Source organism: Primulina eburnea, chromosome 12 (assembly GCF_022965805.1).
Source record: "Primulina eburnea isolate SZY01 chromosome 12, ASM2296580v1, whole genome shotgun sequence".
NCBI lineage: Eukaryota > Viridiplantae > Streptophyta > Magnoliopsida > Lamiales > Gesneriaceae > Primulina > Primulina eburnea.
The window spans coordinates 17,746,110-17,770,274 of NC_133112.1; the positions used below are offsets into that span (position 1 = coordinate 17,746,110).

General features: G+C 36.0%; 1 long non-coding RNA gene and 1 pseudogene across 1 annotated transcript; both read left to right on the forward strand.

Annotated features, from left to right (window-relative positions):
* Nucleotides 1-624: 624 nt before the first annotated feature.
* Nucleotides 625-16,739, forward strand: LOC140806703 (uncharacterized; annotated as a pseudogene).
* A 3,786-nt stretch (nucleotides 16,740-20,525) lies between these two features.
* LOC140807759 (uncharacterized) lies at nucleotides 20,526-22,958 on the forward strand. The gene is made up of 2 exons (XR_012112755.1): nucleotides 20,526-20,733; nucleotides 22,693-22,958. It is a non-coding gene; the product is annotated as an uncharacterized lncRNA (long non-coding RNA).
* The last annotated feature ends 1,207 nt before the right edge of the window (nucleotides 22,959-24,165 follow it).

A 24,165-nucleotide genomic window follows, 5' to 3' on the forward strand; every position in this document is an offset into this window, starting at 1 on the left:
CTAAAAATAGGCAAATGGTTGAATTTATGTGTAATGGAACATTTGAAGATAAAAATCCAAATGAGACAACTGAGTATCTCGATTCATTAGCTGAAAATGCTCAAAATTGAGACACTATAGGTACAATCGAACCATCAAACAAGATTCAATCTCCCACATCTGGTGGGGGAATGTACATCCTAAAAGATGAACAAGATCTCCAAGCTAGATTTACCTCTTTGGTAAGAAAAGTTGAGGCACTTGAATTGAAAAAAAAATGGTCAATTAAAAGATATTCAAGAAATTGCGTGTCACATCTGTGATACAAGTGATCATTCTACAAAAGATTGTCCCACTTTGTCATCTTTTAAAGAATGTCTCCATGAACAATTCAATGTTTTGAACAATTTCAAAAGGCCAAATTTTGAACCATTTTCTCAAAATTACAATCCAGGTTGGCGAAATCATCCAAATTTTAGTTGGAGGAATGATAATGCTGCACAATTTCCGCAACCACATTTTCAAAATCAACAAAATTTTCAAAAGTATGCACCTTATGTTCATCCGCCTAAAAGGAATTTGGAAGATTTATTGAATTCTTTCATTGCAAAGCAAGAATATATCAATACTCAAACTGCTCAAACCATGACAGATTTGAAAGATACTCTTGCTAAATTTGCATTTGCACTTAATGTTCATGAAAAAGGTAAATTTCCTTCACAACCACAGCCTAATCCCAAGGATCATCATTCACAAGCTGGAACTTCTGGAACTCAACCGATGGATCAGGTAAAATCTGTTATTACCCTTCGAAGTGGTAAGGTTGTGGAAAAATCCATTCCTTAACCTTGTGAAGATGATGATAAATCAACTCCAAAGGGTAAGGATGTGGTACCCATAACTTGCGAAGATGAGGTTCAACAGACAGTGTCACCACCATTCCCTCATGCATTAAAAAATACGAAAAAATCAAATTTGAATTCTGATATATATGATATTTTTAAACAAGTAAAAGTTAATATTCTTTATTAGATGCAATAAAACAAGTACCATCATATGCCAAATTTTTGAAAGACTTGTGCACTGTGGAAAGAAAATTGATTGTGAAAAAGAAAACATTTTTAGCCGAACAAGTAAATGCAATCATTCAAAATAATAATACTTTTAAATACAAAGACCCTGGTTGTCCTACTATTTCATGTATTATTGGAGAACGAAAGACTTAAAAAAGCCTTGCTTGATCTTGGAGCTAGTGTGAATTTACTTCCATATTCAGTTTATCAAGAACTCAATCTAGGTGAGTTAAAACCTACTTCGGTAACACTTTTACTTGCCGATAGATCTACTAAAGTGCCAAGAGGTATGGTAGAAGACGTGTTGGTCCAAGTTGATAACTTTGTATATCTTGTCGATTTCATAGTTTTAGATACACAACCTATCGAAGCTTGTAATGCAATTCCTGTAATTCTGGGTCGTCCATTTTTAGCAACTTCTAATACTCTTATAAATTGCAGGAATGGAATAATGAAGTTTTCATTTGGTAACATGACCTTGGAGCTCAATGTTTTTAATCTTTGTAAGCAACCACATGACAAAGGAGATGAAAGCGAAGATGAAAATCTTATTGAAACTCTTGTGGAAGAAAACATTCAAGAAGGGAGTACTCGTGATCAATTAGATATTTGTTCAATTGAAACTGTTAAAGAAAATATTTAAATTGATCTTGATGATTTTCCCAGGTATCACTCGTTACCAGGATCAGAGAAAGAATTTGATGCAAAATATGATAACAAAGACGAACCACCCATATTGGAGTTAAAACCCTTGCCAAAAGAATTGAAGTATGCATTTGCTGGAGAAGATGAAACATATCCGGTGATAATTTCTTCCAAAATAGCAAGTGATCAAGAAGGTAAATTAGTTGATATGCTTAAAAGACATAAAAATGCAATTGGTTGGACACTAAAAGATCTCAAGGGCATTAATCCACTAATTTGCACTCACAAAATTCACTTAGAAGAAAATGCAAAAACATCTCAACAACCACAAAGGAGATTAAATCTACACATGAAAGATGTTGTGAAAACTGAAGTTCTCAAACTACTTGATGTTGGGATTATCGACCCTATTTTTGATAGTAAGTGGGTAAACCCAACACAAGTAGTTCCAAAAAAATCTTGCATCACAGTGATAAAAAATGAAAAAGGTGAATTGTTAACAAGTCGAGTCCCATCTAGTTGGCGGATGTGTATTGATTATAGAAAATTAAATGACGCCACTAGAAAAGATCATTTTCCATTACCATTTTTGGATCAAATTTAAAAAAGAATAGCAGGTCATCCATACTACTGTTTTCTTGATGGATATTCAGGTTATTATCAAATTCTCATTGCACTCGAAGATCAAGATAAAACTACATTCACATGTCCTTTTGGAACATTTGCATTTAGAAGGATGCCATTTGGATTATGCAATGCCCCAAAAACATTTCAAAGATGTATGCTAAGCATTTTTAGCGACATGTTGAAAATTGTTTGGATATTTTCATGGATGATTTAACTGTTTTTTGGAATAAATTTGATAATTGTCTTGAAAATTTGGAAAAAGTTTTAAAAAGATGCGAGGAAAAATGTCTTATTTTAAATTGGGAAAAATGTCATTACATGATTATTTCTGAGATTGTTTTGGGACATGTCATGTCATCTCATGGAATTAAAGTTGATGTCATTGTCAATTTACCCCCTCCAAAACCATTAAAGAAATTCGCTCATTTTTGGGACATGCTGGATTTTATAAGAGGTTTATAAAGGACTTTAATTCAATCTTTAAACCCATTTGTAATCTATTAACAAAAGACGCTGCATTTGAGTGCACTCAAGAATGTCAAAATGCTTTTGATAAAATCATTTGACATTTAACATCAGCTCCTATCATGAAACCTCGTGATTGGTCTTTACCATTTGAAATCATGTGTGATGCGAGTGATTACGCAGTCGGTGCAGTACTGGGTCAAAGAAGAAACGTTAAGCCTTACGTGATATATTATGCAAGTAGAACTTTAAGCAATGGTCAAATTAATTACTCCACAACTGAAAAAGAACTACTTGCTGTAATATTTGCATTACATAAATTTCGTTCTTATTTGATTGGATCAATGACTATTGTGTTTACTGATCATTCTGGTATTAGATATTTGTTAACCAAACAGGATGCAAAGCCACGACTGATACGATGGATTTTGTTGCTCCAAGAATTTGACATTGTGATCAAAGATAAAAAAGGAACCGAGAATGTCGTAGCCGATAATTTATCGAGACTAGTAACAGGATCATCTTGTGAAATGACACCAATTAACGATAATTTTCCTGATGAACATCTATTTTCAGTTACTACTACACCTTTGTTTGCTAACATAGTAAATTTTCTTGTGACAGGAAAAATGCCACCGCATTGGAGTTCCCAAGATAAAAGAAAATTTTTGAGTGAAGTAAAAAACTTTTATTGGGATGATCCCTATCTATTCAAGTATTGTCCAGATCAAATTTTTCGACGTTGCATACCCGACAATGAGGTAAGTAGTGTCATTAAATTTTGTATTCAGAAGCATGTGGAGGACATTTTTCTTCAAAGAAAACGACTGCAAAAATTTTGTAGTGTGGATTTTATTGGCCCACTGTTTAAAGACACCCACGAAATCTGCAAGATATGTGAAAATTGTCAAAAATTGGGTGCGATTAAAAAAAACATGATGCCTTTGAATCCTATCATTGAAATTGAAATCTTTGATTGTTGGGGAATTGATTTTATGGGACCTTTTTCACTGTCGTTTGGATACTTGTATATTTTAGTTGCAGTTGATTATGTTTCCAAATGGATAGAGGCAATTCCATGTCGAACAAATGATCATAAAATCGTCATCAAATTTTTGAAAGAAAATATTTTTAGTAGATTTGGAATTTATCGATCCATGATAAGTGATGGGGGAACTCACTTTGTTAATAAATCATTTGCTTTATTAATGAAAAAATATGGTATTACTCACAAAGTAACTACTCCTTATCATCCTCAAACAAATGGACATGTTGAATTAGCTAATAGAGAGATAACGAAAATTTTGGAAAAAACTGTTAACTCAAATAGAAAAGATTGGTCTCTGCGACTTAATGATGCACTTTGGGCATATCGAACAAGCTTTTAAAATATCATTGAATATGTCTCCCTATAGGTTGGTTTACGGAAAACATTGTCATTTGCCTGTGGAATTGGAACATAAAGCTTATTGGGCGATCGAAACTTTAATTCAAGCATGGATGATTGCAACAAATTGCGCAAATTGCAACTTACTGAACTTGATGAACTCAGAAATGATGCGTATGAGAATTCAACGATTTATAAAACAAAAATCAAATCATTTCATGATAAAACAATTATTAGAAAATCTTTTGAGATTGGTAAAAAAGTTTTTTTTTATAATTATCGACTTCACATATTCCCAGGAAAATTACGATCAAGATGGACAGGCCCATATGTTGTAAAGCATGTGTAGCCTTATGGAGCTGTGGATATTGAAAATCCTAAAAATGGTGATGTTTTTAAAGTGAATGGACAAAGGCTTAAACCATTTTTGGAAAATGAAATATTTCAAGAAGAGTTTATTTCTCTTTCTGATCCTTAAATTTTTATGTTGCATTTAATTTTGTTTGTTTTTATTTTAGGTTTCCTTAATTTTTTTATTTTCCCGGTTAAATGGCAGATAAAGGTACTCTGTGGCTCTCATAGTCGGTTAAATCAGTTTCCTACAATTGCTGATACAAAAAAAAATCATTTCTTTTCTTTTCAAAATGGATGAGAATCTCTCAAAAATTTGTAAATAATTTTCCCTCTGTTTCTGAAAATGTTCTAAGAAAAATTTATGCAGGTAGGTGTGAAAGATTGAGATTGTTAATGCAAAAAGGAATTCCAGAAGATATTTGTCTTGTAATAGAAGCTAAGGTCCGATTAGGAGGAGAAGTTCCACAATCATTGCTCATTCGGTATTTGCCTAGATTAGGAAAAAGCACTTATACGAAAAAACGAAGGGCCAAAAGGTTAGATGTTTGTCATAAGTGTGCAAGATGGACTTGTGACAAACGATGCAGATCTTTGGGATGTGTTTCAATAACAGAGAAGATAAAATTGGTTTCATTAAGAATGGGCTGAGTAAGGAGTCTTTAGATAATATCTTATTGACTCTTGAGACGCATTCTAGTGGACATGTGCATATTGAACTTCTCCGTTTATGCAAACAATTTAAAGATGAGCTGTCATAGTCTTGGGAATCCGACTAAAAAAGACCCTGTTTGTCAATTTATAAGAAAATTGGATGGGAAGCATATCCTCGACTCATAGAAGGCGTTGAAGCCGTTTCTGGACGTAAAACCAGAGGAAAATTGTGAGACACAATCACACTACTTTTTATATGCATGTGTGTCATTATTATTTTTACTGTTTATTCTGCTTACAGCTATGACCCATAGTTTTGTCATGATAACATATTACCTCTATAAAATCTCTCATCTTTCTCTCTATTTTCGCAGACCAAAATGAAAGTACAAACATGGTTGGATCCTCTGCACAAACATTGAAAAATATTTGTGTATTTTGTGGGTCGAGTTCTGGAAAAAATGAAGTATTTTTAGAAGCAGCGAATAAACTTGGAAAGATATTGGCTGAGAGAAAAATTCACTTGGTATATAGGGAGGTAATATTGGGTTAATGGGATCTGTTTCAACATCTGCTCATCTTGGAGGTAGTCAGGCTTTAGGTATTATTCTACAGCTTTAGCTGAAGGAAATATTACAGGTGTTACGATTGGAGAGGAATTAAAAGTTTCTTCTATGTATGAAAGAATCACCAAAATGCTTGAAAATTCTGATGCTTTTATCGCACTACCAGGTGATTTTGGTACATTAGAAGAAATTTTTCACACTGTTTCTTGAGCACAACTTAATATCCATAATAAACATGTGGGCTTGTTGAATATCAATAATTATTATGATAGTTTGTTGACATTTCTTGATAAAGCTGTGGAACAGAATTTCATTTCAGAAAATTCACGACAGTTGCCAAAATTACCCCAAGTCAAGCACGCTTAACTTTGGAGTTCTTATGTGTTGAGCTACCGAAAAGAAGATGCACCTTCGTGATATGAGTAGTACCAATCAAATCTTTTAAGCCCTCTTCAACTGTTCAGTCCATTACATTGCCCAGTCTCGGAATCCCTCTCATTCCCGTGTGGTCGGTTCATTCATGTTCCCTTCACCTAGAAGCCTGCCAGGAGCCGCTCATTGTCCGTGCAACTGATGGCACCGGCGTTCACCCCCCGCCCTCTTCGGCCCCGGGCCTCACATGCCCACCAGCTTCCGCTTGGTTCGTCCCCGAACCACACCGTACTAAGAGAGGTCGGCTCTGATACCACTTGTAACGCCCCAGATTTGACGACTGTCCTCACTGTATCAAGACGTGTCTTTCCAGCGTGCTTATGTCCTCACTCACACGCACCCTGGGAAACTTCCCAGGAGGTCACCCATCCAAAATTGCCCCAAGTCAAGCACGCTTAACTTTGGATTCTAGGTGCTCATCGAATGCGAGATTCCAATTAATAATGATGCTTTGGTCTTAAGCTATTGTGTGCATAAGCCATGATGCGATGATTTAAAAAATATCAATTGCGTTCTTGGGCAATTTTGGCAAGACAGTCAAGCAAAGACAATCGTCAATGGATTACATTTGATTCCAAAAATACGGTAGTAGAAAAGATTGGATTTGTTTGTTTGGTTTTCAGTTTGTTACCCTTCCATAAATTCCAGGTGATATCTCTTTCATTATGTACTCTTTATTATAGTTATTTGACATTAGGGAACAATGTCAGATTCTGATTGAGGGTGAGAACAAACTTAAAAATTTTAAAAAAAATAAATAAATTTTAAAAAAAATTATTTAAAAAAAACATGTTATTGTTGTATCTTAGTAATTTTTGCAAAAATATCATACATTACATGTTTGAAAGGTTTAGATTAAAAATTGTAATAATCTATCTAAGGGTGTTTAAATTTTTATTTGAAAAAAAAAAGTCAATTTTAATATTTTGATCACTATAAAAATATGATTTATGAAATCTTTTTGAATGATTAACCATTGTGATAAAATAAGTTATTAAATTATATGGCCCAAGATATATCTGATAAAAGTGCCTAAAATTTTTAAACTCACACATATTTTGTGAGTGAGTGGAGAGGATAGAGAAAAAACAGCTTGCGAGCCTTTATTGATCATCAGAGAGGCTATCTATTGTTTAGATCTTGTGTTCTTATTTTGACAAAAAAAAATTGATATTTCTTGAAAAAAAAAAAAAAGAAAGATGTTGAAGATCTATGTAATTTTTAAATTACATGCTGCGACACATTTATCTCTCATAAAAATACAAATAAAAAAGGAAAAAAAAAAGGAAAGAGAGAAATACATTGTACAAATTAAATAAATATGTGGTCAAGAACAATAAACTTAGTCTGATTCCACGATGTAAAAAAAATAGGAAAAAAATATATAATAAGAACAACTGGATTTTAAATCAATGGATTTCCTCTCTTTTGATTAGTTTGGCTCGTTTGTTTGTCTGCATTGTGTAAACCATTTCCTGAGCATTTATCTGTATTCCAACTCCATGAGAGAAATCATTCCCATAAATTGAAACACTTATTGACCTGTGATTTTATGGAGTTGAGACTCTTACTAGGAATTTCTGAAGGCCATGTACATTTAACTACCTGAAAATAAGCTTTGAATTGATCAGTTCAGATTATTTCATAAATTAAATTATAATGATCTTGATATAACTTTGACAGTTTTCAAATTTAATTTAAACACTTGGATAGTTTTGATTACATTTCTATTTAAATTAATCTATATGTTTTGTGTTGCTATTAATGCTTAAATTGCTAGGGACTAGCAATAAGCTGGTTGGGGAGTGTGATAAAGATAAAAAATTATATATTAATTAAATGTTTTATAAAATAAATATATAGTTTTTGTTTTATTAAATGTTTAAATAGTATATGTTTTATAATAAATTGTATAAAATATAAGTTGTTGTGTATTATAAGTTTTTACTATTTTTTACTGGTTCGATAAAACAAAAATAAACTTGGCGTTGCAAATGGGATTAAGATGATTCTTGGACCTGTAGAAATTTGATGTTAATATCTACAATATTGATGACAAGCATGAGATAAAAATCTTCTCAAAAATGGGATCAAACTAAGCAACAAATAAAGTTACCGAAGAAGTGGCAGTTTTACCATGCTCTAGTATTTTGACCATATCTCTCAAATTACTTGGTCAAATGGTTAAAAAAATACCAAAATTCAAACAACTCAGATATCTACATGTTTATTTTTATGTGGAGAAGAAAATTCGGATGGGAAGATTTCCAAAAGTGGTGTGTATTAAAATATTAATTTCTTGGAACACCAATGAAGACTTATGTGTAAAAAATAATATTTTATTTGTGGTTGTCTCCCCAAATTTGGCTATAAATAGGGGTGCATTGTAATGTATTGAGATATCCCTCATTTTATGAACAAACCTTTGAGTTCATAATATTTGTCTCTTTGTTTTTTCTTTATTTCTTCATTTAAATATAATTAGCATGTTAAATTAATATTCAAAGTTTTACACTTTGAATAATGAGTAGCTAACTTCCCAAAGTTGAGATGAAAATGTGAAACTCTTGGCATGATAATAAGGTTATTAAAAGGTAAGAATCTATGTTTTATATTATTAATCATTATTTATTGTTTATGTTATATTTATTTCTTTAAGTATTATTATACCCTACTTATAAGTGGGAGTTTTGATTTATTGTTGCTATATGTTACACTAAATTCTTGGAACCATTTAAACGTTAGTTTGATATTACCAACCATTTAAAGTGGATGTCTTGATTTATTGTATGATTATATCATAATATTAATTTCTTGGAACCATTTAAATGTTAGTTTGGTATTACCAACCATTTAAAGTGGATACCTTGATTTATTTTATATGAATATATCATAATATTAATTTATTGGTACCATTTAAATGTTTGTTTGGTTTTACCAGCCATTTAAAGTGGATGCCTTGAATTATTATATATTAATATTATAATATTAATTTATTGGTAATATTTAAATGTTTGTTTGGTTTTACCAACCATTTACAGTGAGAACCTTGATTTAGTGTTTACAAATATATATATAGCACAATAAATATTTGACAACATTTACAAGTTTTTGTATATATTATATACTTATAAGATAATAATATATAACATAATAAAAATATGATTATTTAATATATATATTGGAACCATTTTATTGAGTGGATTTCAATAATATTCATTAATGTTAACTTTATTAAAAGACCAAGAGTGGATCCTTTAATCTCAACTACTTAAATTAAAATTTGAACAATTAAAAATTATTAATTAAATATTCAAACCATTAAAAGAAAAAAAAACAAAAACAAAAACAAAAAGACATTGTAGTGGACTTGTAATTACCTTAGCGTCCCTGTGGATATTGTACTCACCGAATTATACTAATTGTGGACAACCTGCTCTTAGGAGTGCAACAATCAAAGTCGCAACAGTGCCCCTGATAGCTAATGATGCCCAGAATAAGTTGAGGCATTTTATGGATGGGTTGCGGCGGGTCTTGCTCTGTGACGTCCGAGTTGCTGGTCCTAATACCTACACGATTGCCGTGTCAAGAGCTTTGGCGGAGGAGCAAGATCATAGGGATATTGAAGCTTACAGGCAGGGCAAGAGGTCATATCAGGATCCACAGCAGCAGCAGCGACCTCAGTTTAAGAGTCCGTTCCAGGGGCAACCAGTGAAGAGGCCTTATCAGGGACCGCCAAAGGGCAAGGGTCCTATGCCACAATAGAAGGCGCCGCAGAGGCCGGGAGAACACCTGGTGTGCCCGAAGTGCAACCGCCAGCACCCGAGACAGTACTTGTATGGGTCAGGTAAATGTTTTTAGTGCGGAGCAAGTGACCATATGTTAAAGGAGTGTCCGCAGTGGAGGCAGCCAACTGAGGGCAGAGTGTTCGCCATGCATGCACAGGAGGCGAACCCAGACACTACACTGTTGGCGGGTAACTTATTTAATTCTGTACATGATTAAATTTTCGCCTTGCATGTTTATTTGAATTGGGATTATTAGGATGCTAGATGGAATTATTGTGTCTTTTGTTGCGTAAGACTACTATTATAACTTTGGGATATAAGTTGCGTGGTGCTAACGTCTCTCAGGAAATATTTTCATCAAAATATTAGCCACGAAGGCCCTGATAGACTCAAGAGCCACCCACTCGTTCATTTCAGAGACATTCGCTAGTCACCTAGACGTCAAGTCTATTGGACTCGATGTGAGTTATTCAGTGACAGTCTCATCAGGGGATGAATTATCAGCTACTAGCGTGGTCAGATACATCAATCTCGAGCTGTATGGCCACCTAGTGTATGCAGATTTGATTGTGTTGCCAATGCTGGAATTCGATATTATCTTGAGTATAGACTGGCTGACAAAGAACAGAGTTCTGATTGATTTTCAGAAAAGGTCAGTATTGGTTAGGCCGTTGGGCATGGAACAGTTTCTCTTCGAGCCAGCTTGGTGGAGAAGTTTCCTGCGCATGATCTCTTGCATGCAGGCGCGGAGACTTATGCACAAGGGTTGTCAAGCCTTCTTGACCAGCTGATGCGAACATGGATGTGCAAGCCCCAAGGAAAGCATGGGATCCCTTAGACTTGCCAGAGGGACCAATCACGAAGGGATGACTGAAGAGATTCAAGGAAGCATTGCAGGGGCTTATGAGCAAGGATGAAGGACTTACAAGCGAGGTGCAAAGTACTGAAGGGTTCGTGATGCAGGGAGTAAGTTTGGGAGCCAAATGAACATTATTCAAGTGATAAATGAAGAGGAGTCCTAGAAGCATCGGCTCCTGAGCAGCCAAAGATTACCGCCCAAGCGCCACAGTTACTGTCCGAGGAGAAAAATTCCAGAACGCCTCGCGCTCGAGTGGTCACATTCTACCGCCCGAGCGCGGGTAGTACAGAACCCTCGGCGCTCGAGCGGTCAAATTCAACCGCTCGAGCGCGAGTCATTTTCGAGAAATTATTTATTTCATTGATTAGAGTTCTAATTATTTTGGCAACTAGATATTGTTATCTTTTGAATATGTAAAAGATATTGCACGAAATCTTTTCCACTATTCAAATTATTATTGATAGTTTATCAACTTTTTGAGATTTTCTCTCAACTTTCAAGGCTTTTGCTTTGTTCTTCGAAATCAAACTTATCAAAGTTTTACTTTGTGGCGTTTGTCGATCGTTCTTACGCGGATTGTCAAAGACGGGTTATTTGAAGGCTCATTTGAGTGTCGATTGTTTTCTTGATATTATTTGTTGCTAAACCAATTGTAGTTTAGAGGTGAATATCACGTAATACTTGATTCAAAAGGTCGGGACTACAACACAAATTCCTTGTTCGTTATTAAATTGAGGGCGCGATTCATATTTAATCGTGTTTGCTTTTTATTCGTACGTGGATTCATATCATTTGGTATCAGAGCTTAGGCTCATTAAATTCAAGTAAGTATCTTTTGTTCTTAAATTTTCAGATATGCAATTATCCTTTCGTTCCTTTTTCAGTGCTATATTTTAGTATATCGTTCTTCATCGGTTTCTGAAATTTCGGTGATTTGTTTTTTTTGGGATTTTCAAGAATATCAGCCTAGCAAAAAAATACCAACATTCCGAAAATTCACTATTATTTCTTTTTGATATTTTGTTCTATTATATATTGTGAGTCATATTCAATTGTCTCTCACAATCAAAAAATATATATATTTATCTTCAAATTTCTTGTCTACGCAATCCAAGTGAGTCGATCACAATTGTTTACTAGTTGAACTTGATTGTTTGATATACAAATACAAAGCTTGAGCACACTTTCAAGAATACTATAAAATTGAGTGAAATTACTTGAGTGCAAGTGAATTTTCTTTGGAGTGAATAGTGAGTATTTGTTGTGAGCAAAAAAATAAGAGAGAAGAGACGAGCGAACTTTCTTTGGAGTGACCGTGAGCATTTGGGTGAGGAATATTTTGCATTCTACTAACGTTTTCTTGCAGGTACAAATCTGAAATTAAATGGAGAGGGAGGTAGGAGATATTCAAGCCAAGGTTTGTCTAAAACCCAAATGGAGGCGTTGTTTGGGCATTTTAGTAGGATGATGAGAAATGAATTAAAGCCCTTACATGAGAGGTTGGATAAGCTTGAAGTTAGTGCTAGTGGGAGTAAATCTAAACCTAAAGATTCGGGTAGAGAAGACGAGTAATATGATTTGGGAGGAGACGAGGAGAGCCAAAATGAAATTGCGGAAGAAATGGAATAAGAAGAGGATTTGGTAGAGGAAGAAGAGAAGCTGTACGGGGTAGATATGATGATAATAGGGAAGATGATAATATGGGTAGTATTAAGATGAAAATCCCTTCATTTCATGGAAAATCTGACCCGGAGGCATACTTAGAAAGGGAAAAGATGGTAGAGTTCGTGTTTGAATGTCACCACTACTCCAAACAAAAGAAGGTTAGGTTGGCGGTGGTTGAATTTCTATACTATGCTCTCATTTGGTGGGATCAACAAGTGACCACTAGGAGGAGATATAATGAGAGACTATCGAAACTTGGGATGAGATGAAGAGGGTCATGAGGAAGAGGTTTGTGCCCAATCACTACTATAGGGAGATGTTGTTTAAGAGGCTACAAACTTTGAGGCAAAGGATAAAGAGTGTTGAGGACTACTATAAGGAGATGGAAGTAGTCATGATTAGGGAAAATATTGAGGAAGATAGTGAGGCGACGATGGCTCGTTTTCTTTGTGGTTTGAACGGGAGATTCAAGATCAAGTGGAGCTTAGGCACTACTTGGATCTAGACGAGATGGTTCAAATGGCAGTAAAGGTGGAGCAACAACTCAAGAGGCGAGGAGTTGGCCGTACCAATCAAACGGGGGGTTCATCATCTTCTTGGCGGTCAAATGTTGTGAAACGTGAGGAGAATAAGGTGGTGACCAAGCCCAAAGTTGAGACCAAACAAGAGGCACCTAAGCAAGGAGTGCAAGGTAAATCTGAAACTCCTCTTACTCGATCTAGAGATACTAAATGTTTTAGGTGTCAAGGGTTGGGTCATATTGCTAGTGAATGTCCTAATAAAAGGGTAATGATTTTAAATGACTATGGTGAGTATAAGTCTCAAAGTGAGGAGGATGACGAGGATGATGAGATGCCTGCGTTAGAGGATCCTGATGAGGGTTATGGGGCGGTTGTAGGTGAAGCATTAGTGACTAGGGCGTATCATGAGTGCCCAGTCAAGGAGGAGAAGACCAACAAAAGGGAAAACTTGTTTCATACTAGATGTTTTGTGAATAGCAAGGTTTGCAATCTTATCGTAGATGGGGGAAGTTGTACCAATGTGGCTAGTAGTGAGCTGGTCGATAAATTGGGTTTACCTACATTAAAGCATACTCAACCATATAGGCTTCAATGGTTGAATGATTGTGCGGAGGTGAAGGTGAACAAACAAGTGTTGGTGTCTTTTTAGATTGGGAAGTATGTTGATGAGGTGTTGGGTGATGTGGTGCCAATGCATGCTTGTCATATTTTGTTAGGGAGACCATGGCAATATGATAGGCAAGTGACACATGATGGGTTTAGGAATAGATATTCTTTTGTACTCAAGAATGAAACCATTGTTTTATTTCCATTGTCCCCAAAGCAAGTGTTGAAGAACCAATTGAAAAAAAAAATGATGCCGAAAAAAAGAGTGAACATAAAAGTGAGGTTGCCTTTGAAAATAAAAAAGAGATGGGAAAGAGTGATCAAAAGAGTGAGATAGCCATGCAAAACAAAAAAGAGAGGAAAGAAATTGAGATGAAATAAAATGAGAGGAACGAGGCCAAAAAGAAAACATATATGGCCCAAAAAAGTGAGTTGAAACATTTAATGCACACACATGAACCACTTGTGTTGATTCTTTACAAGGAGATTCTCCTTAAAAAAAGTGATATAGTCGGGTCCCTTCCGAGCATTCTTGTTTCACTTTTGCAGGAATTTGAAGATGTTTTTCCGGAGGAGTTACCTCAAGGCTTACCACCATTGAGGGGAATCGAGCACCAAATCGATTTCGTCCCGGGGAGTGCATTGCCAAATCGTCCAGCTTATAGAAGCAATCCGGAGGAGACTAAGGAGCTTCACGACAGGTAAGTGAGTTGTTAGATAGTGGTTTTGTGCGTGAATCCATGTCACCTTGTGATGTACTTGTTTTACTAGTTCCTAAGAAAGATGGCTCATGGCGTATGTGTGTAGATTGTAGAGAAATCAATAACATAACCATTAATTAGAGGCATCCCATACCTAGACTAGATTATATGTTAGATGAGTTGCATGGTGCATATATTTTTAGTAAAATTGACTTGAAGAGTGGTTATCACAAAATTAGAATGAGAGAAGGTGATGAGTGGAAGACTGCTTTTAAAACCAAATACGGGTTATATGAGTGGATGGTCATGCCTTTTGGCTTAACTAACGCTCCTAGCACCTTTATGAGGTTAATGAACCATGTTTTACGTGCATACATAGGGAAATTTGCGGTGGTTTACTTTGATGATATCCTAGTGTATGGCAAAAATTTAGATGAGCATGTTAACCACTTGAGACTTGTGCTAATCACACTAAGGGCTGAAAATTTATATGCTAACTTAAAGAAATGTGATTTTTGTACAAGAAAACTTGTCTTTCGTGGTTTTGTGGTAAACTCGCAGGGAATACATGTGGATGAAGACAACGTAAGTGCTATACGAGATTGGCCAATGCCTACTACTGTTGGTCAAGTCCAAAGTTTTCATTGTCTTGCAAGCTTCTATAGTAGGTTTGTAAAGGATTTAAGCACGCTGGCGGCACCTATCACGGCGGCGATAAAGAAGAACGTCCCATTTCATTGGGGCGGGGAACAAGAGAAGTCTTTTAATATGATTAAGCAAAAGATAATTAATGCTCCTTTACTTTTTTTTCCTGACTTTGCTAACGTTTTTGAAATTGAATGTAATGCTTCAGGTGTAGGTGTTGGTGGAGTGTTGATGCAAGGAGGACGGCCGATAGCATACTTTAGTGAGAAACTCAATTGAGCCTCTCTGAATTATCCCACGTATGACAAGGAGTTCTAAGCGCTCGTGAGGACTCTAGAGACGTGGCAGCTCTATTTGAGGCCTAAGGAGTTCGTGTTTCATATGGATCATGAGTCTCTAAAGCACCTTAAGTGGCAACAAAAGCTGAACAAGCTGCATGACAAGTGGATGGCATTCATAGAGACATTCCCCTACATAATCGAATACAAACAAGGTAAGAAGAATGTAGTGGGCGACACACTTTCACGGAAGTACGTACTAATCTCTATCTTAGAATCTAAGATTTTGGGGTTTAAGCATGTGAAAGAATTATATGTATTAGATGATGATTTTAAAGGTGTGTTTGAAACATGTATGCATGGTCCACATGAAAGATTCTTTTGCATAGTGGTTTCTTGTTTAGAGAAGATAGGTTGTGCATCCCTAAATCATCCATTCGTTAATTACTTGTTAGGGAGGCACATGGGGGTGGTTTGATGGGACATTTTGGTGTGGCTAAAACTTTAAGTGCATTGCATGAACATTTCTATTGGCCACTCATGAAACGTGATGTTGAGCGTAGTTTGTGAAAAGTGCATAACTTCTAGGCATGCTAAGTCTAGAACACAACCACATGGATTGTATACACCACTTCCTGTCCCTAGTGAACCATGGGTTGATATTTCAATGGATTTTGTTTTGGGTTTGTCTAGGACAAAGAAGGGGAGGGATTCAATATTTCTTGTTGTTGATAGATTTTCAAAGACGGCGCATTTTATTGCTTGTCACAAAACTGATGATGCATCTTACATTGCGGATTTGTTTTTTAGAGAGGTCATTAGGTTGCATGGCATGCCTAGGAATATTGTTTCTGATCGCGATGTTAAGTTCTTGAGTTACTTTTGGAAGACTTTATGAGCTAAAATTGGCACAAAATTGTTATTTTCTACTACTTGTCATCCTCAAACGGACGGACAAGCTGAAGGTGTTAATAGAACTTTAGGAACACTTTTGCGTGCTATACTTAAAAAGAACTTAGAGAATTGGGAAGATTCTTTTCCATTTGTTGAGTTTTCTTATAATCATTGCGTGCATTCTACTACAAATTACTCGCCATTTGAACTTGTATATGGTTTTAATCCTTTGACTTTGTTGGATTTGTTGTCTTTACCTGTGAGTGAAAGGTTAAACATGGACGGAAAAAAGAAGGCTGAATTTGTTAGGGGGTTGCATGAAAAGGCCAAGGCCAACATTGAGAAGAAGAATGAGCAATATGCCAAGCAAGCCAACAAGGGGAAGAAGAAGGTGGTATTTGAGAAGGGAGATTGGTTGTGGCTACACTTGAGGAAGGAAAGGTTCCCCGAGAAGAGACGTTCAAAGCTATTACCTAGGGGTGATGTACCATTCCAAGTCCTTGAAAGGAACAATGACAACGCCTACAAACTCGATCTACCAGGTGAGTATTACGTGAGTTCTACTTTTAATATTAGTGATTTGTCGTTGTTTGATGTAGGTGATGAACAAGATTTGAGGACAAATCCTTTTCAAGAAGGAGAGGATGATGCGAACACGGATGTGCAAGCCTCAAGGAAAGCATGGGATCCCTTAGACTTGCCAGAGGGACCAATCACGAGAGGATGACTGAAGAGATTCAAGGAAGCATTGCAGGGGCTTATGAGCAAGGAAGAAGGACTTACAAACGAGGTGCAAAGTGCTGAAGGGTTCATGATGCAGGGGAGTAAGTTTGGGAGCCAAAGGAACATTATTCAAGTGATAAATGAAGAGGAGTCCAGAAGCATCGGCGCCCTAGCGGCCAAAGATTACCACCCGAGCGCCACACTTACTGTGCGAGGAGAAAAATTCCAGAATGCCTCGCGCCCAGGAGGTCACATTCTACCTCCCGAGCACGAGTAGTACAAAACCCTCGGCGCTCGAGCTGTCAAATTCTACCGCCCGAGCGCGAGTCATTTTCGAGAAATTATTTATTTCCTTGATTAGAGTCCTAATTATTTTGGCAACTAGATATTGTTATCTTTTAAGTATGTAAAAGATATTGCACGAAATTTTTACCACAATTCAGATTATTATTGATAGTTTATCAACTTTCTGAGATTTTCTCTCAACTTTCAAGGCTTTTGCTTTGTTCTTCGAAATCAAACTTATCAAAGTTTTACTTTGTGGCGTTTGTCGATCGTTCCTACGTGGATTGTCAAAGACGGGTTCTTTGAAGGCTCGTTTGAGTGTCGATTGTTTTCTTGTGATTATTTGTTGCTAAACCAATCGTAGTTTAGAGGTGAATATCACGTAATACTTGATTCAAAAGTTCGAGACAACACGTATTCCTTGTTCGTTATTAAATTGAGGGCGCGATTCAAATTTAATCATGTTTGCTTTTTATTCGTACGAGTATTCATATCACCAGCATTATTTCTGCACCTGACGTACCAACTCCATCAGTATCAGATGTGTCAGTAGTTAGAGAATTCCCAGATGTCTTTCCTGACGACGTCACAGGTCTTCCACCAGAGAGAGGTGGAGTTTGCAATCGATCTTATGCCAGACACAGTGCCAATCTCTAAGGCACCATACTTTCTAGCTCCAGCTGAGATGTTAGAACTCAAGCAGCAGATTCAGGAGCTTCTTGGCAAGGAACTCATCCGCCCTAGTTTCTCACCGTGGGGCGAACCAGTGCTCTTTGTGAAAAAGAAAGATGGGAGCATGAGGTAGTGTATCGAGTACCGAGAATTGAACAAGGTAACGATCAAGAACCAATACCCACTTCCTATTATCGAAGACTTATTTGATTAGTTGCAGGGAGCTACAGTGTTCTCAAAGATAGATCTTTGATCAGGGTATCATCAGCTGAAAGTGAAGGACACAAATGTTCACAAGACAGCCTTCAGGACCAGGTATGGGCATTACGAGTTCTTAGTGATGCCATTCGGACTGACTAATGCTCCAGCGATTTTCATGGACCTCATGAACCGAGTATTCCAGCCCTACCTAGATCATTTCGTCATAGTTTTCATTGACGACATTCTTATATACTCAAAGAGCCATGAAGAGCACAGTCAGCATTTGAGGACAGTTTTACAGACCTTGCAGAGTTGCAAATTATTTGCGAAGTTCAGTAAGTATGAATTTTGGTTGGAGAAGGTAGCATTTTTGGGTCATATAATTTCTAGCAGTGGCATTGAGGTGGATCCAGCGAAGGTAACAGCCGTTAAGGAATGGGTTGAGCCGAAGAATGCATCAGAAATCCGCAGCTTTCTGGGTTTAGCTGTTTGCTACCATAAGTTTATTCAGGGGTTTTCTTCAATAGCAGTGCCACTCACTTCACTGACCAAGAAGAATGCTAAATTAGTTTGGAGTGATGAATGTCAGAAGAGCTTCGATACTTTGAAGCAAGCTCTTATTTCAGCGTCGGTGCTAGCCATGCCATCAGGGCAAGGATATTTTGTGTTATACACCGATGCATCTAAGCTCGGTTTAGGCGCAATCTTGATACAGCAGGGTCGGGTAATATCTTATGCTTCCAGGCAGTTGAAGGTGCATGAGAAGAACTACCCGACTCACGATCTGGAATTAGTCGATGTTGTCTTTGCGTTGAAGATTTGGAGACACTACTTGTATGGCGAGAAGTGTCAGATATTCACTGATCACAAGAGTCTCAAGTATTTCTTCATGCAGAAAGAACTGAATATGAGACAGAGACGGTGGTTGGAGTTAGTGAAAGACTAAGACTACGAAATTAGCTACCAACCGGGGAAAGCTAATGTTGTTGTAGAAGCTTTGAGCAGAAAAGTTGCCGTTGTAGCACAGTTGTCAGTGCACAGACCTCTTTAGTCTGAGATTCAGAGTTTTGGTTTAGAAGTTGATCGCAAGGGAAGAGCTCCGAGACTGTCTAATCTGACAGTCCAATCTTCCTTGCTAGACCGTATACGTTCGGGCCAGCCTTCAGACGAGCAGTTGCAGAAATGGAGGCTGAAGGATGAAGCCAAAGGCAGTGTACTCTACTCAGTGTCAGATGGTATGGTGAGATACAAATGTAGAATGTGGATGCCTAGTGTTGATTCGATCAAAGAAGATATTCTGACAGAGGCACATGCATCTCCATATTCAATCCACCCAGGAGGTACTAAGATGTACAAAGACTTGCAGGCTTTGTATTGGTGGCCAGGAATGATGCGAGACATCCGCAGATTTGTGTCTGAATGCCTCACTTGTCAGCAAGGTGAAAACAGAGCACCAAAGGCCAGCAGGAATGAATAACCCACTCCCCATTCCAGAGTGGAATGGGAGAATATCACCATGGACTTTGTAGTTGGTTTACCGAGGTTAGTCAGAGGATCAAATTCTATTTGGGTTATAGTGGACCGACTCACCAAGTCAGCCCACTTCTTGCCAGTGAAGACGACTTTCTCCATGACGCAGTATGCAGAGCTCTATATCAGAGAGATCGTTCAATTACACGGGATCTCAGTTTCCATTGTGTCCGATAGGTACCCAAGATTTTCATCGTCCTTTTGGAAGAGCTTACATGCAACCATGGGGACAAAATTGCTTTTCAGTACAGATTTTCTGTGATGTCTCGAAAATTAGAAGTCCACATGAACCACGTGAGTGCAAGTTATTAAATTCCTTATATATTTTATTAAATGATTTTAATGCATGCTTTCATATAATTTATGATTTTAGTATTTTAATTATTTATGTTTATTTAATGTACGTTAAAATATTTTCTTGAGTTTTATGTTTCAGGCGAATATTCGAGGCGAGATCGAGGAAAGGAGACCGGGACGATTTTTAGTAAATTTTAATGTGGAATTTTATTGTTAAGTAGATTGGGTGTTTTAAATAATTTAATTAGTTTTTAGCATTTTAAAAAGTCTAATTTATTTATTTAGTGCTTTTAAGAGTTTAAAACTCTTAAAGTGTAGCAAATGTGCATTTTATTTTAAATTGGAGAATTTTATAAAATTAGTGTGTGTTTATTTTAATTGGGGGATTTTATGTAAATATTAGTGGGGGTTAATATTTTATTTAAATTGTTAATGGAATTAATATTTTTTTTTATTAGCACCTTAATGATACAATTAAGTAATTTATTCCCTAATTTCTACTACACAATTCAAGCACACACTTAAGTCAAAACACTCACACCTTTACACCCATATATACGTATATCATATACACACACATATTCAAACAATTCAACATTATTACACAAACATATACACGTGAAACACATACACATTCAAAGATAATTTTCAAACTTTTTGACTAAAGGAAGGGAAATACTTTTCAAACTCTTTTGCACCAATCTCCTCTCCAATTATTTTCTCCTTCCTTTTCCCTTTCCTTTCAACAAGCATCGTTCCTTTCCTCTGCCATTTTCCAGCAAGATTTAGTGAGTTTTCTTCAAGAAAAATCAACAAAGTTCGTCCCGGATCGTCTCCCGTATCATCTCCGCTTCGGTATCGTCGTTACGGTATTTTTAAATATCAAAAGGCACGTATATTCTGTTCTTGATGTATCGATCTTGTCATATTATGCGTTGTGTTGTTATTTATGGGAAAATTATATGTGCGATGCGTAGAAGTTTGAGCAATCACGCCTAGATCAAGTTTGAAACAATTTTGGATCACCAAATTCACGTTTTTTATGTTCTGTAAAATACTGCGATTTTTCGGTATTGATTTTGAGAAAACTTTCAACGTGAAAATCGTAGAATTTTCGATGCCTTAGATTTGATATAAAATTCGAAATATTCGGATGAAAATTGAGTGAGTTATGGCATTTTTCGTAGGACTGCTCAAACTGCATTTTTATATAAACGTTTTTGTTGTTCTGAAAAATACTGCGATTTTTCAGTAAGGATTTTGAGAAAACTTTTAACTACAAAAACGTAGATCTTTTCGATACGTTCGATTTGATATAAAATTCGAGTTATTTGGATTAAAAACGAGTGAGTTATGATGTTTTTCGTATGACTGCTCATATCGTGTTTCAAGAAAATTATATATTGATGTGTTCTTGAGAATTTCTTGTTGCAGGCTTCGTTGGGAATCGTTGGAGGTTTCTTGCTGTGTTTAAAAGTGTCCATTGGGTTGATCATATGAATTTTGAGGTGTTGTTTAGAAGTTATTAAGTTGAATATGCATTAGAAGTCATAAGGAATACATGTGCAAAAATTTTGGGGAAAGACTCGTGCAGATCAGCGCCGCAGCGCCGCACTGCAGGCGCCACAGCGCTGCCTGTTCGGCCAGGAAGCGCCTAGGCGCTGCAGAGCAGCGCCGCAGCGCTACAGGGCCGAAGCAGCAGCGCCGCAGCGCTGCCAGAAAGCGCCTAGGCGCCTGTCTGGCGCTGCAGCGCTGCACGGTGACGCCTAGGCGCTGCCGAATGCAGAATTTTTATTTTAAAATCAATTTTTCTTGCTTATTTCGAGTACTATTAAATCTTTATATCCTAGTATACTAAAAAATTAATTTAGATATCATGAAGTTTGAATTGAGATCTTGGAGATATGTTTTAAAACAAAAGGTTTGTACTATCTTTTGTGTGGGAAATTCATACTTCTTGACAAGTTTGATTTGGGGATTGAGTCGGGGGTTAACATACGATTTATCACGGTCAAGTCCCGAGCATTTCTAGAAGGTCATAAGTTAGTAATTCAATTTTGGGTGATGCATTTGATAGGTATGTTTAAAGTTGGGGAATTTAAAGTTCATGGTAGCATGTTAGCATATGCAGCAAGGTCCCGAACGAGATCCAACGAATCCCTCGATGTCTAGTAAGTATGTATGACGTGCAAAGAAAATATTTAAAGTTTTTGAGGTATGCTAAATGTCTTGTGACCAAAGAAAGTTAAGGACTGGAAAGCGTTAAATTATGAACGGGGACCAATCCGCCCGTTAAATTATGAACGGGTTAGATCGTGGTTGTGAAGCGTTAAATTATGAACGTGGATCAACTGGCCTGTTAAATTATGAACAGAGATCTTATGTATGTGGCAGTGGATACGTCCCTGTCAGCCCAGTACTGTGGTTTGTCTGATCAGATATTTATTATGTTATGGGTCACTTGCTTTGAAACATCCTCTACGCAAAATGATGAAGTTAAGTATGTTGAAGTATGAAAGCATGTTTAAAGAAAAGTTTATGTGATGGCACGTCATATTATGTATGCATGTATGTTCAAAGTTTATGCAAAGCTCAAGTTTATGAAAGTTCAAGTTATTATGCAAGTTCAAGTTTCAAAGTATGAATGTTCAAGTTCAAAGAAGTTTATGAGCGTTCAAAGTTATTATGAAAGTTTAAGTTTATTAAGAGCTCAAGTTTATTACGCAAAGTTTAAGTTTCAAGTATATATGTTATATTTTGAAGTTGTATGTGGTTTTATTATGTAATACTCGTTATTCCCAGTTTATACGTGTTGAGTCTTTAGACTCACTAGACTTGATCGATGCAGGTGAGTATGTTGATGAGGAGACAGGAGGTGGCGACCAAGGGGCAGGCTTGGATTGAGCGGAAGGCTAAACCCGAGGACCACTATGTTTATGTTTTATGAAAACTTTAAAAATATTATGTTTTTATGTTGGTTGTGAGATAATTTGGAATAAGTACTTTGTTGGAAAATTTGAGTATGAGATGTTGATTTTAAATATTATTATGTTGAATGATAAGTAACGACTGTATGAATTTTATGTTTAAGAAAATTTTAAATTTTTCCGCAAATTTTGAAGTAGTAAAAGTACGGTTCGTTTCAGTTGGTATCAGAGCGGTGTTCTTGTAAAGGGTTATGCCTACTGCCAGTCGCAAGAAGCTCACGAAGTCACACCTCAAGTCTGTAAGTTTTAAAGTTTTAAAGTCTTTTAAGTAGTAAGCATGAAGTTATAATTTCAGCATGTGCATGTTTTAAATACTATCACTTGTATGTTTACATGACATACTTTTTAGAGTGCAGATTTATCTGTTGTTGTGATTCGAGATTGAATCTTTAAAATCTTTATGCATGTTACAACATGAAATGGAAAATTATTTAATTTTCTTGCATGCTGGTGTGGTGGACTTGGACATGAGTAATAACTTTGCTTTTGGGAGTCGAGAAAAGTTAGAAATGATTTGTCAATGTTAGAAATGATTTGTCAATATTAATTTTTGGATTAGTAGTACTGATGTTATACTCGTGGGTCATAAGTTAAATTTGACAATTACGAATGCTTTTGGGACTTGTAGATTTTCTAAGAAATTACAAATGGTTCGTGGTTTCTATCTTAATTAATTTTTGAAGATTTCATGTAAGGATTAATGATTCGAAGACTATGACGATCTTTAGAAATATAAAGACATAGAATTTATTAAGGTGTATGATTTATCTAGATAGATTTAAGGATTAAATTACATGAATTGAGAATTTTAAGGACCTAAGTGTAAAGCAATATTCTAAGGGATTATTTTCGAATTTACCAAATTTTTGGATTTAATTTTTAGTGCAAAGAATTTTAAGGTTAATGAGGTTAAGTCGAAAAATTTATGGGTATGAAGATGCAAATTTCAAAGAGTTGTAGGGCCAAAAATATAAATTTTGGGAACTTTAAGAGCCAATTTGCAAAGTCCGAAATTTTTGAGGATTAAATACGAACTTTTGAGGAACACTTGGGATTTTAAATATTAATAGAAATGTAAGACATGTTATGGAAATTGATTTTTGGGTTTAATAAGCTTAAGATTGTCGAACTTTATGTTACGAGAAACTTATAAGATAGAATTAAGAATGCCAACAACTTATGGGTAATTGTGGAATTTTTGAAATTTAGGACAATTGGGTAATTTTTTTTAGGAAATTAAGAATTTATGCTACAATTTTAAGAAATTGGCAGAACTAGTTTAGCGTTAAATGAGAATTGAATGGTTTAAATGATATAGATCTCGGGGATTTAAG